Here is a 15,973-nt window from a genome sequence, read left to right as displayed (position 1 = left end):
GGACTGGAAGTTAAGAACAGGCCATTTTAAGTGTAATTCCGAAACTAGCGAAAATACGAACGGTAATGAAAACCCTGAAAGTTAGAAATCTTTGCCTTGTCAGACCTGTCGTGGAAGAGCTTTAGAATGAACATGACGAAGGTGACAGCAGCACTCTCTCCATTACTGAGAAGTGACAGGCAGCAACAGTAAATCCAAAAGCTCAGGTAGTATTTAGGTACATATTTAAAATATGGGCTCTGTTATGGAAAAGATGCAAATAAACCTAGCCCCAAGGCCGTCTTGCTCGAGCAATGCCTCAGGATTAAGACTGACTTTTGAAGCAAAGTCAAAAGGCAGCCATGCAAATTTAGAAACCAAAAAGAGAGGTGACTCTAGAAGCAATAGCCATCAAAAGCACAAACCAATAAGCAAATGTTAAAAGGTGGTTTTAAGTTCCCTTCGGAATCCGTTTCAGGTGGTTTAGAAGTCTGTGATACTAAGAAAAAATGAGAAGACCTGGTGGAACTTAATGTTATCATCACTGGATCTGTTTGGGGAGGAAAAAAAAAAGGCAGGCAAGCTGATTTTTTTTTTCAAGTATCTTTATGGAAGAATTTCTAACGATGCATTTTAATGCGCTCAGATGCAAATTTACATAACTGGTAGATTGAGCTAAACCCGAATCTTAGAACTGTTATAAAAACATAGATGTTAGTAATTTGGCAACTTTATTGCGCTCTATTTGTTAAGTTTTAAATGATGAATTTGAAGACTTGGATTTGGGACAGAAGAAAATTTCTAGAAAGGAAAGTGTGATTTTTAGGTAGCATGAAATTGAGTAGAGAAAAACATATGGATGTGTGCAGGTGCGGCCAAATTTTGAAGGCTTTGGACAGTTTCCAGCAAGGTTCACATTGAACCTCCATTTTAAAAAGCTAGCCCCTGGATTTTTCTATGTTCAAAATGATAGTAAAATTTAGTAAATCTTGTTAGTTTGGATACTCTACCTTTTAAAGCAAATTTGTGCCAAAGTCAGAAGTGACTTCAAAATCCTGCTCTGTTATCTAAAAGTACACTTATTTGGTTGAGGAAGGTGATAACCAGTTTTCGAAGCCAGGATTGAATTGACATTTTCTTCATGAAGGAAAAGAAATGTAGATAAGGTGAATTGATTCTTTGTTCACCTTAATGATTAAGACTGAGTCATAAAGACGGCTGGCTTACTTTGTCAAGGCAATCAACAACTGTAAAACAAACTGAATACTTTTATTGCACTAGATGAGATGGCTCTAATGAAAATTAAGTATGGGAATTGGATGAAGAGTTGATAAAGAACTGTGAATCCTTTGAGGCTCCTGTTCATTTACATGTGATAAAACTGTTAGTGTAACACTGGTAAGTGGTCAAATAAAGTTTCATCTTTGTTCCCGGAAAAAAATCCTTTGATGAGTGAAAGAAAGTCATTAGTGGGTTGGTTATCCATTCAGTCTGTCACATGACTCAGGAAATACACTTACCAAAATTTCCACAATCAGCAGCTGAAAAAGCTACCCATACAATTTAAAACAAAAAAAAGTTTTTTAGCAGTATTCTGGGCAGTGTGTCCTGTAACTACCCTGACACTATAAAGCAGTGAAAAACTGTTGTCATTTTTATCCACGTATTTTTGTGAATCTGGGTTCTTGAATTATGGTGACCTCAAGACATGTAAGAAATTGATGAACAATGAATCTGATATGCATTACCAATTACTCAAAATTGGTTCAATCAAAAGAATATGATCTTATTAACTGAGTGATGGAAATCTTTTTCAGGATAGAAAACCGTAAGAATTTTTTTAAGTGTTAAATACATATATAACAGCCAAATTGCAATGTTTGTGAATGAAACCTTAATGATAAAAATAAGGGACTTCAAGGAAATTTTGCTTCTGCTTCTAACTCTCCACTCTTCAGTGTTGGGAGTGATTTTAGCACTCTTGTCATACCTACAAGAATGTTCTCATCAGAAGGAACTGATTAGCAAGGGAGGGGGGTGGAAATGGAAGAAAAAAGGGTGAACTTCAGTTGTGAATATTAAGCAATGCCCATTGAGGATATCTTCTCTGCTGAAGCACCCTTCTGCTAGGTGACTCTGCTCTGACCTCCCTCCCACCCCCGTATTTGCATGGCTAGCTGCTTCATTGCATTTTAATCTCTGATAAGGAAAGACGCCTTTCTGTTCTGCCATCCTCAACATATTGAAGATTCGTCTATCATAGTCACAAGATGGCTGCCATAGCGTCAAACATCATGTTCTTCTATCAAATGTTCCAAACAAAAAGAAAGGGATATGGCGGGATGCGGTGGGGGTCGGGGTGGGGGGGGGTGGTAGGTAAGCTTTCTCCTTGTGGCCTCTCTCTTATCAGGGTGAAACATTTTCCCATATGACTTACCAGACTTCCCTTTACATTGCTCAGAACTGTATCATATGACTACCCATAGCTGAGAGGAAAGCTAAGAAACCATGTACAGGGAAAACAAGGTTCTTTAAAGTGGTGTACTAAAAAATAACAGGACTTAGAGAAAATATAGGTTTAGGAGCAGACCCTCAAAACTTACGCAACTTTGTTACTTGAGGACAATAAAAGTTACTATGCTAATAAAAAATAATACCAATTAAATCTCCACTGGCCTTTGTATTCAACCTCACAGTCATCCTTTAAAGCTATACTGCCCAATATGGTATCCATTAGCCATGTGTGGCTCTTGGGCATTTAAATGTGTGAATCCAAAAAAAAATTAAAATACAAATAAATGTGCTAATCCAAATTGTGATGTGCTTGCTGTAAATGTAAAATATACAGCAGATTTCAAAGACTTAGTATGGAAAAAAGAATGTAAAATATCTCATTAATAGTTTTTATGTTGATTATATGTCAAAATATTTCACCTGTTTCTTTCTACTCTGCATTTTAAAAATGTGGCTACTAGAAAACTTAAAATTATATGTGTGTCTCATATTTCTATTATATAGCATTTCTTTAGAACCTTTAACCCTGGGACATGGGCTTCCCTCTTGTAACATGTAGGTCCTAGAGGACGCTGCTTCCAACTAAAAGCAGTGTCATCAAAATTAAAAATACGATTCAAGGGGTGCCTGGGTGACTCAGTTGGTTAAACGTTCGACTCTTGATTTCAGCTCAGGTCATGATCTCATGATTCATGGGATCGAACCCCACATTGGGTTCCTTGCTGAGTGTGGAGCCTGCTTGGGATTCTCTCTCCCTCTCTGTCTGCCCCCCCCCCTAAAAATAAATAAACATTAAAAAATATATGTGATCCAAGATTTAGCTTTCTCAATCAGCACCGCCCCCCCCCCCCCACACACACACAGGAGAAAATGCTTTTATACTTTCATTTGCACTGTGCAGTTTCACCATATAAGCTACTATTGTGAAAAATTTAAAGGCTCTTGAAGCTACCAAACCTCTATTTATCCTAAGGAAAGGCATTCCTGAGAAATTGTCTGCTTTTTTCTTTTCTTTTTTAAATAATTCTTTTTTCTAAGTTTATTTATTTATTTTGAGAGAGAGAGAGGGAGAGAGAATTTCAAGCAGCAGCATGGAGCCCAATTTGGGGCTTCAACTCATGAACCGTGAGATCATGACCTGAGCAGAATCCAAGAGTCAGATGCTTAACTGAATGAATCACCCAGGTGCCCCATGAACCAACATGATTTCTGAGTTATATTGACATTATTTCCCTATTTACCAATTGCAATGTGCTAATAATGACTGTATCTAGCATATAAAGCGTTTATGGTAGGAGAAAAGATTGTCAGTAGGCAAAACGAAGAGAGAATTTCCTATATTTTTAAAGGATTGGTAAATTTGTGAGCTATCTTGGACAGTGACAATAAACAATAATGGGGGAATAAAATGACTCTTCAAGTTACCAAGTTAACATTTAATAAACTGTACCATTTGATTAATTCAGTTACTCCTCCCCTCTAGTTAAAACCCATTGAGTTTTCAAGACCCATTTCAAAAGCAACCTCTGAAGCCTTTCCTGATCTCCTCTAAAAACTTCGTTAACACTTTGCTTGTACTATTTTTTCAAAGCACACATATTTGGCTTTGAATTAATGTTATTGTCTCTTTGTTTGTATATATAGAATAAAACTCCCCCCATTGAAGGTAGTGATTGTATTTTGTTCACTTTTCAAAATTCCTCTAGTGATTGCCCTTATGGTTCACAAAATTACACACACTTAAATATTTGTTGAATTTTTTTTAAGTTTATTTATTTTGAGAGAGAGAGAGAGAGAGAGAGAGAGTGTGTGTGTGTGTGTGTGTGTGTGTGTGTGTGTGTGCGTGTGCGTGTGCGAGAAGTCTAGGGGCAAGAGAGAGGGAGAGAAAGAACTCCCAGCAGGCCACACACTGTCAGCACAGAGCCCAACACAGAGCTCGAACCCACAAACTGTGAGGTCATGGCCTGAGCAGATGGTGAACACTTAACCGACTGAGCCACTCAGGTGCCCCAAGGGTTGTCTAACTCTTAAATCTAAAACATCAAACCACATTTAAACTCCTGAGAAGCCAGCACTCACGTTAAATAATGGTCATGATGAAAGTAGTAATTATTAACCGTGTCCATCTAATTACACCATTCTACATCCCAATGAGCAAAGCACTCAAGAATGATGATTTAATTCTGTTCTCATCTATTCACTTGGGTGTACAATATGCTGACACAAATCTGTGTTAACTGATAAACTGGACTTGGATAGAAGAGCCCTATCAGGATGACATACAAGTAAAAGGGAATCTACCACTTAGGCAGTCGATATACAATTTTTCCAAATTTTGTATAATTTGTTTCTTGTATAATCTTCCTATGTCTTTCCTGCTGAGCTTGGAGCCCCTCAAGTAGAGACCTTGCCTTATTTGTCTCTGTTGTTTATTTCTCTCTGTAACTCCCGCACTCATATAATGCCTGCCATGTCATAAGTAATCAATAGATACTGAGTGAATGAAGTACAGCTTTGATCATATAAGCATATGTTCCGTGTGACCCTGGTTGGGATTAAATGTGGGTTTATATTGATTGTGAAGAATATCTGTGGGTGATGGTATATAGTCTTTTGGTTGTAAGGAACAGTCCCGTTTGTTACCTTGAATGTGTGGGATATGTGTGCATGTGTGTTCACATGTTCTTAGCCATACTGCTAAGTCCTTAGAAAATACAAAGCCAAAACTGTGGGGCCTTGAAAGGGTCCCAGGTAAACAGGAATCAAAAGTTCATTTGGGATGTTGGGAATTCTAGACACCTATGCCTAGGAAGTCCATGGCCTGTCATTCTAGCACATAGTGACTACAGGGTCCCTACATGTGTTCTCTCTGCATCTGTCTGTTCTCTTTTCACCATGACCTTATGGTTCTTGCTATACTTCCTTGTTCTAAATCTTGAGTGAAAGTATAAGATTGACTTAGCTAATTACCATCTTGTTTCTTTCAGGCAGAGCTCTCTGTATCAGGCCCCATTATAAACCATAGCTCTTGGTCAGGAGCCCATGCCATAACCTTTGGTGGGGCTGTGGACTTGATGGGTTCCATAACTACCGTATCTAGGACCCCTACTAGAATGCAGTGGGAGGTATCTCTTGGAGCTATACTGGAATCATGCATATTGGTCACTAATACCTATTGGGTGCTATCTACTTTGCATTTATTTTGTTTGGAGCATAAGAATTGGCCTCACTGGAGACACAAAAAAGGCTGTCAATTTATATCTGAATTCAAGGTGAATATGTCATGGAGGCAGTATATGTGTTTTTATATGTTGAAGAGGCTGACTTTCTGAAAGAGCTAAGTTTAGTAGAAAAGAATCAGATTTAAGTTGTTACATTGACCTTATGCCTAATTGTGTGTGACCATAGATAAGTCACCTTTTATCTTTATTGTACTTCCTCACTTGTTAAGGGTTATAATACTTACCTTGATTGCATAGCTATTAAAACACTCTGCTTTGATAAAAGTTAAATTCAGATCACTATGTGAGTAATGTATCTATTATTAATACATAAAATAATCTGAAAACATTTAATAAGATCTATGTAAATTTATAGTTCAATTAAATTTGGTGGGGATTGAGGCGCCTGGGTGGCTCAGTCGGTTAAGCGTCCGACTTCGGCTCAGGTCACGATCTCGCGGTCAGTGAGTTCGAGCCCCGCGTCGGGCTCTGGGCTGACGGCTCAGAGCCTGGAGCCTGCTTCCGATTCTGTGTCTCCCTCTCTCTCTGCCCTTCCCCCATTCATGCTCTGTCTCTCTCTGTCTCAAAAATAAATAAACGTTAAAAAAAAAAAATTAAATTTGGTGGGGATTGAAACTCTTGTGTATGCATTTTAAGAAGTAAATTACAGTGGCACCTGGGAGGCTCAGTCAGTTAAGCCTCTGACTTGATTTCGACTCAGGTCATGATCCCACGGTTCATGAGATGAATCCCGGAGTTGGGTTTTTCTGCACGGACAGCACAGAGCCTGCTTGGGATACTCTCTTTCCCTCTCTCTATGCCCTTCCCTGCTCATGTACTCGGTCTCTCTCTCTCTCCCCCAGAATAAATAAATAAATAAACATTAAAAAAAAAAAGTAGATTACAAATATGGTTGTGGTTTGGCATAGTTGCAGGATTAGGGCTGACAGTTCTGGCCTTGTGCTGCCCTCCTGTGCTGTTTAAATAGCGCAGCAGGTCAATTACATTCCTGCCTGATGAATGCTGGGGGGTGGGGGGGGGGGGGGGAGGGGGAATTCTATCTTATTACTTACCCTCTTCTGTCCTCATGTGGCCACAGAGGGCCTAACTATTCTGGATGTTTCTGTTTCTTCAATAAAGGAAGAGATGGAAAACTACTCTGAAACATTCTAGGTCAGAAAATCTAATCCTGAGTTAAGGAAAAAGGTAACAAATTGCATTTGACACTGGAGATCTAATTACTCCACAGACACAGGAATATCCTAAGCAGATTATTGAGGTTTGTAGAAGAATACCATTATGACAGAGTAAGGAAAGGCTTTTTGTCAAAAATAAATAAAAATGCAACTCATTGCCCTTTTGATACGCCAAGAATTTATACTAGAGCCTTACATTGTTTATTTGGTAGATAAGACAGTCTATTATGATGGGAACAGAAGATGCTGTTGTACAATGAATTTCTATGCAGAACACTAGCTAGTTGAAATATGAGACTCCCAAGCAAAGCTAATTCCATACTAATTCTCTTAGCACAGGCTCCCAAAGCTATTCCTTTCAAAGAGGTTTAAGGAAGTTTGTTGACGTGATAATTTTTAGGAAAGTTAAGAAAAGATATTGAAGGAAGCCTTGTGAAACCATACAAAGAAATAAGTAGGGCAGGTAAGCAATGGGAGGCACCCTTATAATGTGTTTACTTCCCATCTGCCAATGCTCAGACCCCACCCCTGGCCTGCTTCCAGACTGATGCCTGATATTAGAACCTAGCTACCCTCTGCTTAGACTAGGTACATGTGTGCATATTTTATTCATGTGGATAGATAGCAGTCAGGCTTTCATATCTTCCAGTCTAGCAAAACTACTCTTGTCCAGATTACCAGTGACCTCCATGGCTAAATCTAGTGGTAGGTCTTCAGTCCTATTTCTTGTCAGCAGCAATTGAACCATTTGAACCAGTAATTCTCTCCTCCTTGAGACACATTCTTCAACTTGCTCTCTGGGTCACTTCTCCCTAGGCTCTCTTCTACTCCATCAGTGTCTCCTTTCCAGTCTCTTTTGCCTAGATCCTCCCATCTTCTTGATTTCTTACTGTTCAGGCCTCTTCTCTTCTCCGTCTAAACTCCCTTGGTGATCTTATCTGGTCCTGTGGCTTCTAGTCCCATCATCTAAATGCTGAAAATTTCCAAATTTGTATCTCCAGCACAAACCTCTCTCCCCTGAATTCCAGACTCATGTATACATCTACTTACTCAGCCTCTCCTCATCCATTTGGATGTCTATGGATATCTCAGACTTAACACAAAGCAAAATTCGTCCATCCTTCAGCCAACCCCGTTTCAGTAAATAGCCAAACTTTTCTTCAGTTGCTTAGGCCAAAAAGCCTTGGCATCATTATGGACTCCTCTCACTCATGCACACGCTCTATTTCCAATCCTTCAGCAAATCCCATTGGCTGTGTCTTTAAAAACACATCAATCAAGTCTATCCTTTTTCTCCTTACACTGCCACCATTCTGGTCTCAAATGACATGACCTCCTTTTTGGATTGCTGCAATGGTCTGCTCACTGGTCTTTCTGCTTCTCTCTTGCTTCTTTGTAGTGCTTCCCACTCAGCAAAGTGATTAAAGTTAGCCAAAGTCCAATCAAAACTCTCAGCTCAAAGATGGCTTATCTTGATTGGAATAAAATCTAAAATCTTTAATCTGGGCTCCTACTTACTGTCTGATTTCATTTCCTACCTCCCAGGCCCTACTTTATTTCTGGCTTACCGTTCCCTTATTGTTCTTCAGCCATTCCAGGCACATTCCTACCTCAGGGCCCTTGGATTTGCTATTTCCTCTGCCTGGAACATAGAAAATTACATAGTCCATGCCCTCATTTCATTCAGGTCTCTATTCAAATGTCACTTTATCAAAGAATCCTTTCCTCTTAATATTGCATCTGCCGTCATTACTCTCTGTACCCTAAAGTAGTTTGTTTCCTTTTAGCACTTGTAACAACATGACAAACTATGCTTATTTGTTTGTGTATTGTCTGCCTTTCACACTTGAGTGTAAGCTCAATTCCATGAAAGCAGGACTTTGGCTATCTTTGTTTTCCACTGTGTCCCCAGAAAGGCTGGCATCTGGTAAGGGCTCATTAAAAATTTAATGAATGAAGGAATGAACAAATATTCATGTGAATAATTATTCAGAGAGTGATCAGGAGTAGAAAAAGAGCACTCCCCTCCTTTTTAGGTGTAATTTTGCATAAATTAAATACAGATCATAATCGAAGGAGGTTTTCCCCATCATGTTTTCTCAATTTAAAGAACAGAATGTAATTGAAAACAGTGAATTGGTGGTGAACCTATTTATTGTCCCAAATTCCATATTCTACTCACAGAAGTTGGCCACTTATGTTCCAGTCTTGGAAGCTGAATAAATCAGGTAAATAAATCATGTAAATCAGGTATGTGGTTATGACTCCAGGTTTTTCTATTTATTTTCCATTCTTTTGAAACCAGCAATACTAGTAAATCTGCCCTTGCTTACCATATTTTACTTGAAAATGAAGATTTTTCTCTAAGTAGAAATGCTTGATGCACTTTTTTCTTTAAAGAATGACCCCACCATATCAGTTTGATACCCTTCTTGCAACCCAATTTCTTTCAAAGATGTTATTTTTCTTTCCAGGAATTTAACTTTCATTTCCCCCAGAGATGGGGGGAAGTGTAGTGCATTGTAGGTAAATTAAGGCAATGATGCCTCAGTCATAAAATTTATGGAGTCCTTGCATCTTCTTCAAGTATTGTCACCATGGACTCTGGACTCTGCTTCATGAGAACAGGCATGCTGCTTCTAGTACCTTCCTCACTCTCTTCCTTGGCTTTGGAACACTCAGCCTTCCGTCTTAGGACTTCATCTGAAAGACAACATGATAGCATTGGCCTCGTAACGGTTGTCTTATAAGGGCCAAATGTGGTAACACCAGAGAAGCTGCTTTCAAATATGTAAACCATTGAGTTCATCAGGAACATCTCAGGTTCAACTAACAGAAACCCATAACAAACTAGCTTGGAAAAGAAGAGGGAAATTGTTTTATAAACATAGGGATGTCCCACAAAACTTAAGTCCAGGGAGAGGAACCTCATGAGTTGCAGGATCCAGAACCTGGGGAGTCTTTGGTTGCTAAGGGTTATCTGTCTTTCTAAATCCCATGGTCTCTTCACTGCTTCTCTTTGCATGCCCGTTTCTTTCTTCTGGAACTCTACAGAAGATCATTATCTGCATCTCCATCACATGTGGGCTGAAGATATCTTTCTTTTTTTTTTTTTTTTTTATAAGAACGCTCTTTTTTTTTTTTTTTTTTAATGTTTATTTTATTTTTGAGACAGAGAGAGACAGAGCATGAACGGGGGAGGGGCAGAGAGAGAGGGAGACACAGAATCGGAAACAGGCTCCAGGCTCTGAGCCATCAGCCCAGAGCCTGACGCGGGGCTCGAACTCACGGACCGTGAGATCGTGACCTGGCTGAAGTCGGACGCTTAACCGACTGCGCCACCCAGGCGCCCCCTATAAGAACGCTCTTTTTAAAAAATTTTTATCGGGCACCTGGATGGCTCAGTTGGTTGAGCGACCGACTTCGGCTCAGGTCATGATCTCACGGTTTGTGAGTTTGAGCCCCGCATCGGGCTCTGTGCTCACAGCTCAGAGCCTGGAGCCTGCTTTGGATTCTGTGTCTCCCTCTCTCTGCCCCTCCCCCACTCATGCTCTGTCTCTCTCTGTCTCAGAAATAAACAAACATAAAAATATTTTTAAATAAAGAAATTTTTTTTTTAATTTATTTATGCGGGGGGGGGGGGCACACAGTGGGAGAGGGGCAGAGAGAGAATCCCAAGCAGGCTCTGTGGGGTCAGTGCAGAACCTGAGGAGGGGCTGGATCTCATGAACTGTGTGACCATGTCATGAGCTGAAATCAAGAGTCAGATGCTTAACCGACTGAGCCACCCAGGTGCCTCCTGAATATACCTTTTTTTTTTTTTAATTTTTAAAAAACTTATTCATTTTTGGGAGACAGAGAGAGACAGAGTGTGAGTGGGGGAGGGGCAGAGAGAAAAGGAGACAGAATCTGAAGCAGGCTCTAGGCTCTGAGCTGTCAGTACACAGCCCAATGCAGGGCTCGAACTTACAGACTGTGAGATTGTGACCTGAGCTAAAGTCAGACACTTAACCGACTGAGCCACCCAGGAACCCCTGAAGATGCCTTTCTTAAAACAACTCTTTCAGCTCTGAATCTGCATCACTTTATTAATCTCTGACTGACAATTTACTAACCGGTTTCTGAGACCTGATTCCAAATTTTCATTAGAGGAATTTGGCCAAGTTTAGGTCAGATAGGACACCTGCTTTCCCCTCATCTGGTCAACTTCAGGATCAGAATGGGAACAGTGTCATATAATCTGCTGTCCCTCAGCAGACGAAGTTAAGTAAGAGGACAGACTCTCTGAGAAGAGAGCCTGGGGCAGTGAAGAAACAATGTTGCACACGACATAGACATCAAGGGATGGAGAAGCTACATGCATCCTTATTCCCATACCTTTGTAACAAAGTATCTGATGTGGCCATATGGTTAATGGCATATTTGTAAATATGGACGGGTCTTACAGAGCCCCACCAACCACGACACCCCTTCACATTATGGTTCAGATTTGTTTTTCTAATACCATCTCTGTTGCCCTCTTTTTCTTTTTTTAAATTTTATTATTTATTTCTGAGAGAGAGAGAGAGAGAAGGGAGGGGCAGAGAGAGAGAGAGAGAAAGAGGGAGACACAGAATCCAAAGGAGGCTCCAGGCTCCGAGCCATCAGCACAGAGCCTGATGCGGGGCTCGAACCCACGAACCACGAGATCATGACCTGAGCCAAAGTCAGATGCTCAACCGACTGAGCCACCCAGGCGCCCCCCTGTTGCCCTCTTAAGGAACACAGCCTCTCTTTCTTTTCTCGGGGGATCCAGTTTCAATGCACACACTGACTGTATCAAATTCTGAATCTTCCCTATTCCTTATTCCCTGATTTCCCCCTCTACGTTAATTAGAATTGACTACAAAATGCTATAGCAAATAGACCCAAAATTTCAACGAAATAGAAATTTATTTATTTATTTATTTCTCAAGCCAGGCCAGGGACCCAGGCTGATGTAGTTCTATGTTCTTCAACATGTGGCTGCCAGGGGTGCTCAGGTGGTAGAGCATGTGACTCGATCTTGGGGTCATGAGTTCAAGCCTCACATTGGGTGCAGAGCTTTACTTAAAAAAAATGTGGCTTCCAAAATTGCGGTAGTATTCACCTTCATAGCCCATAGGAAAGGAAAGAGAGAGAGGCAGAAGTAGGAGGTTGATGTGACAGGTTTTATGTGCTAGGCCGGGAAGACACATATCCCTTTTTCTTACATTCTGTTGGGAAATACCTAATCCACAAGGCCACATTCTATTTGCACAGGGTCTGGGAAATTTACTGTGGCTGGGCAGCTGTCAGCCCAGTTATAATTCTGATACTAAGGGAGAAAGAATGGGTTTTGGTGGACAGCTAGCAGTCTGTGTCACATTGTCCCCCTGTGTTACTGTTCTTCATTAATGACAGTATTTCTGAAATACCCAACCTTGAGTCCTTAAAGTTGTCCTCCATTTCTCCATCTTTCTCTAATCTCCTTATCCTTTCTAACTACCGAGGCAATCCTACATTCGTTCTGTACATTTCATTCCCTCCTCCACAGCCCTGCTTAATGCTGTTGTGTCTCTTGCTTGAACAACTGCAATCAGGCTCCAAAATTACCTCACTGAGTCAGCCTCTCCAGGTTCATCGGACCCACGTTTTACTCTTGTCAGATGCCACTTCCTAATACAGAGATCTGATTGTCCAAGACAGTTTGGGCCCCTTAACACTTACGTCTCCACTTACTCTGGGGGCTGTAATCACCACATACAAAGCATCTAGAGCTATGCCTCTGTAGCTCAGGTGATCATGCGAGATTGCCTCCCACCTTCTGTTCCAAATACTCTCATCCTGGTCTCATGGTCCATGCTTCTACCTTCTTGCCTCACATTACACTTTGCTCAACAACCAGCTTCCTTTGGATTAACACCATAATGGGGCTGTCTACCCAGCTTTCCATTTAGCTCTGTCCCTGGACACTGTCTCTCAGGGCCCAGGCTTGCTCTTGTTCAAGAGACAAGCCTGGACAGTGATCACATTATTTACTGCACCAAAAGCTCCATCAGTTCCCATTGCTTGTTGAATAAACAGATTTTTTTTCAGCATGCCATCCATGGCCTGCCAACTGTCTGATCCCATCCCCCAACTACCAGCCCCACCAATACATCCTTATAATCTTGACATTTTTCTCATTTTTTCAAGAACTGACTTGAACGCTTCCTTGAAGACTTCCTCTTTCTGTTCTTCCATGTATTGCCTTCTACCTCTGTAGCTTTTTGTGCACCTGGTGGCCTCCCACACCTATGAAGTATACTCCCTAAAGGCAGGCTTTGTGACTTAAGTCATCCTTTTACCCCCACTGCTGCTGAGAATAATGCCGTGGGGAATACCTTAAACACGGTAAGATCACATTATTCCCCTGCTCAGAACTTCCTAGTGTCCCAGTGGCTTCCCATGATAAAAACTCCACACAGGCCTACATGGTCTTGTACGACCCGAGTTTCTGCTACCACTCTCCTCTTGCTCCTTGCTGTTCCTGGAAGACATCTGACAAAGATCTCACATCAGGGGTTTTGCATTTGCTGTCCCTTTTACTGGGATACCCTTTCCCCAGCTACCCGCACGGCTTGCTTTCTCAAGCCTTCTGAGCTTCTCCAAGGCCAATTTCTCAATGAGGCATTTCTCTGCCACTCTGTTCGCACAGGGACTTCACAAACCCTTTGTTTTCCTTTCCTCTGCTTAGGGTTTCTGCATAGCATGTATCACTTCCTTACATAGTATGTATTTTAGTCATGTATTTTGGGGTTTATTTTCTGTCTCCCCTCCCCCTACTTAGTAGTAAGCTTCATCCTAGTCTAAATCTGTTTGTTTACTTCTCTATCCCCAGGGCCTAGGATAAGGCCTGGCATATCCAAGGCAGTCTGTAACTATTTGTTGAAAGAAAAAAAGAATAAGCAAATTAATGGAAGGGGCCTAATAAATATTTGTTAAGTTGAATGAAAATGTCAGAAACAGATGACCGTGAAATCTTCAAACTGTAAAAGTATGTGGGTTTAGGAGGATAGTGAAATTGAGTGAAAGCTGCCTTATTATCAACATCGTCCAGGAAGGATTAAAAGCTCGTACTTGTGGTGGGAGGGGCAACTGGGCCAGGAAACTCGGACTTTCGCAGAAACATTCGGGGCTGCGCAAGTACCCACCCCCCATCCTCGCCCCTAGGACTGCATCTGGGAGGCGAGCTGGCCCTACCACCCCGTTTGGACCCTTGTCTACTACGCAGGTGTTTAAAGTTATTTTGGTGTCTGCTTCTGTGTCAGTTTGTGAAGGACACAGAAATCTTGGCTGGCTTACGCGACGCTTCTCAGCTCTAAGTAGGAAACCGTCAGGGGTGAAAACGACAGAAACACGGCTCAGGACTAGATTCTGGGTCTTGGGGAAGCAGAGCCCATTTTAGAGCAGTGCGAGGGGAACTTTCTGTCTTCTACCCAAGCTCCGCCTTCGCAGTGTTTTTCTGAAATTTTTCACCCTGGCTTACTTTTTTGCAGCCGCCCACTTTCCGCAAGGAGGATGGCGCTCGCTCGGATCTCCGCGTTCCCTCTTCCCTTGGGGACTCCATAGTATTTTTTTCACGCTTCGTCGCTACTACTCATTATTTGCCTTACCGATCTCCGGTGCCTTGCCTGTAACCAAAACGCTTTCAGATCGCAGCAAGGTCGATTTAAGCACAGCCTTTCTTAAGGTGGCGTGACTGTGACTCATTTACTCTTCCAGAGTAACAAAGCAACAAAATGGTGCTCCCACATATTAATTGAAGAAAGATTCAGGGTGTGTAGGGGAGAGAAATATTAATTTTCTACTTTTATGTAAGATATTAATTCCATGAATAAAATCAAACTCTTGTGGTATGTTGTAATACTCTAGAATATCTCCTTTTACATCTATGTGGTAGTTTGTGTATTTATACATGTGGATTTATGCTTATGTATAATACAGAATTCCTGGGTAGTCTAGCAATTATGTTAAAATGTCAACAGTGATCTAATTCCGGGAATAGTGTATAAAATATGGTTTTGAGGCCTACCTAATTTTCCTGTCCCTCTCCCCCCTTCTCTAATCCAGGAAATTGAGTATGGCTCCTTAGGCGTACAAAAATAAAGGTGAGACCTCTCACGTGGATCGCAGGTGAAATATTTTCTGTCAATCAGGTGGAAAGTCCTGACTTTGAAACTAGTTTTGGGCACTGCCTCTCTCACTGCTCTCTTGGGTATCATCACCCTTGGCCTTCTGGAATCTGCGTTTTAGTTGAACTAGTGCATAGTGATACCAAAGGCCAGTGACAGCTGCATATAAATATCAGTGACCACAGGCCACATCGAGGAAACATCTGCAGGCAGCCCAGGGAATGAGCAGCAGCCATTTTGAATCTCTTGTAAGAGAGGAGGATCTGCAGACTACAGCACAGGCGAATCCAGGCAAAACCTGAACCATTAGGAAGGAAAGAAAGAGAAAATGAACCAGCCTGAGGGTTAGGAGACCTGGCTCTGCCATCTACTGGATGTGTGTCCCTGGACAGGAAACCTCTCCTGCTCTCAATTTCCTCAGTGGTGGAAAGAGAGGGTTTGAGCCACAGGGTTCTGAAGGTCCCTGCCAGCTCTTACATTCTGGAGTGCCGAGGTGAGGCAGGCACACAAAGTGGAACACACTTTGGAACAATACGTGGTTGAGAAAAGTTAAAAATCAAACTCATCTGTAGCATAGATGCGTAAGAAAACATTGCTGCTGTGTACTATTAGAAGTGAAGAAGATTAGTTTCCAGTAAAATGTATCCACTTTGACCCAAACCAAGATTATATGTATGGGCGGGTGGTGGAGTCCGGTGTCTCAGAAACGACACCTCTCCCCATACATCTTTAACTCTCACCATCCTGCTCACGATCATGTTGATAGATAATTGCAAGTTGTAACGGGGAGCAGAGAAACGCCCAAATAATAGTATCAGAAGTGAGGACAGGGTTGCTGTGGTTTTATGAATCATTTCATAATCTGGACTTTCAGATTACTTTCACCCTT

The 15,973-nt window shown here is 41.4% G+C and overlaps 1 long non-coding RNA gene and 1 other non-coding gene across 2 annotated transcripts; both read right to left on the bottom strand.

Annotated features, from left to right (window-relative positions):
* Positions 1-9,046: 9,046 nt before the first annotated feature.
* LOC147579308 (uncharacterized) lies at positions 9,047-14,864 on the bottom strand. Its single transcript, XR_015253797.1, has 2 exons — positions 14,439-14,864; positions 9,047-9,613 (listed from the first exon to the last, which is right to left on the bottom strand). It is a non-coding gene; the product is annotated as an uncharacterized LOC147579308 (long non-coding RNA).
* TRNAQ-UUG (transfer RNA glutamine (anticodon UUG)) lies at positions 11,563-11,647 on the bottom strand. The gene has a single exon. It is a non-coding gene; the product is annotated as a tRNA-Gln (tRNA).
* Positions 14,865-15,973: the final 1,109 nt, after the last annotated feature.

This window comes from Puma concolor, chromosome B4 (assembly GCF_028749965.1).
Source record: "Puma concolor isolate L17-30 chromosome B4, mPumCon1.1.hap2, whole genome shotgun sequence".
Taxonomy (NCBI): Eukaryota; Metazoa; Chordata; class Mammalia; order Carnivora; family Felidae; genus Puma; species Puma concolor.
The sequence above is the reverse complement of the archived record's forward strand: the minus strand, read 5'-3'. Positions and strand labels throughout refer to the sequence as shown.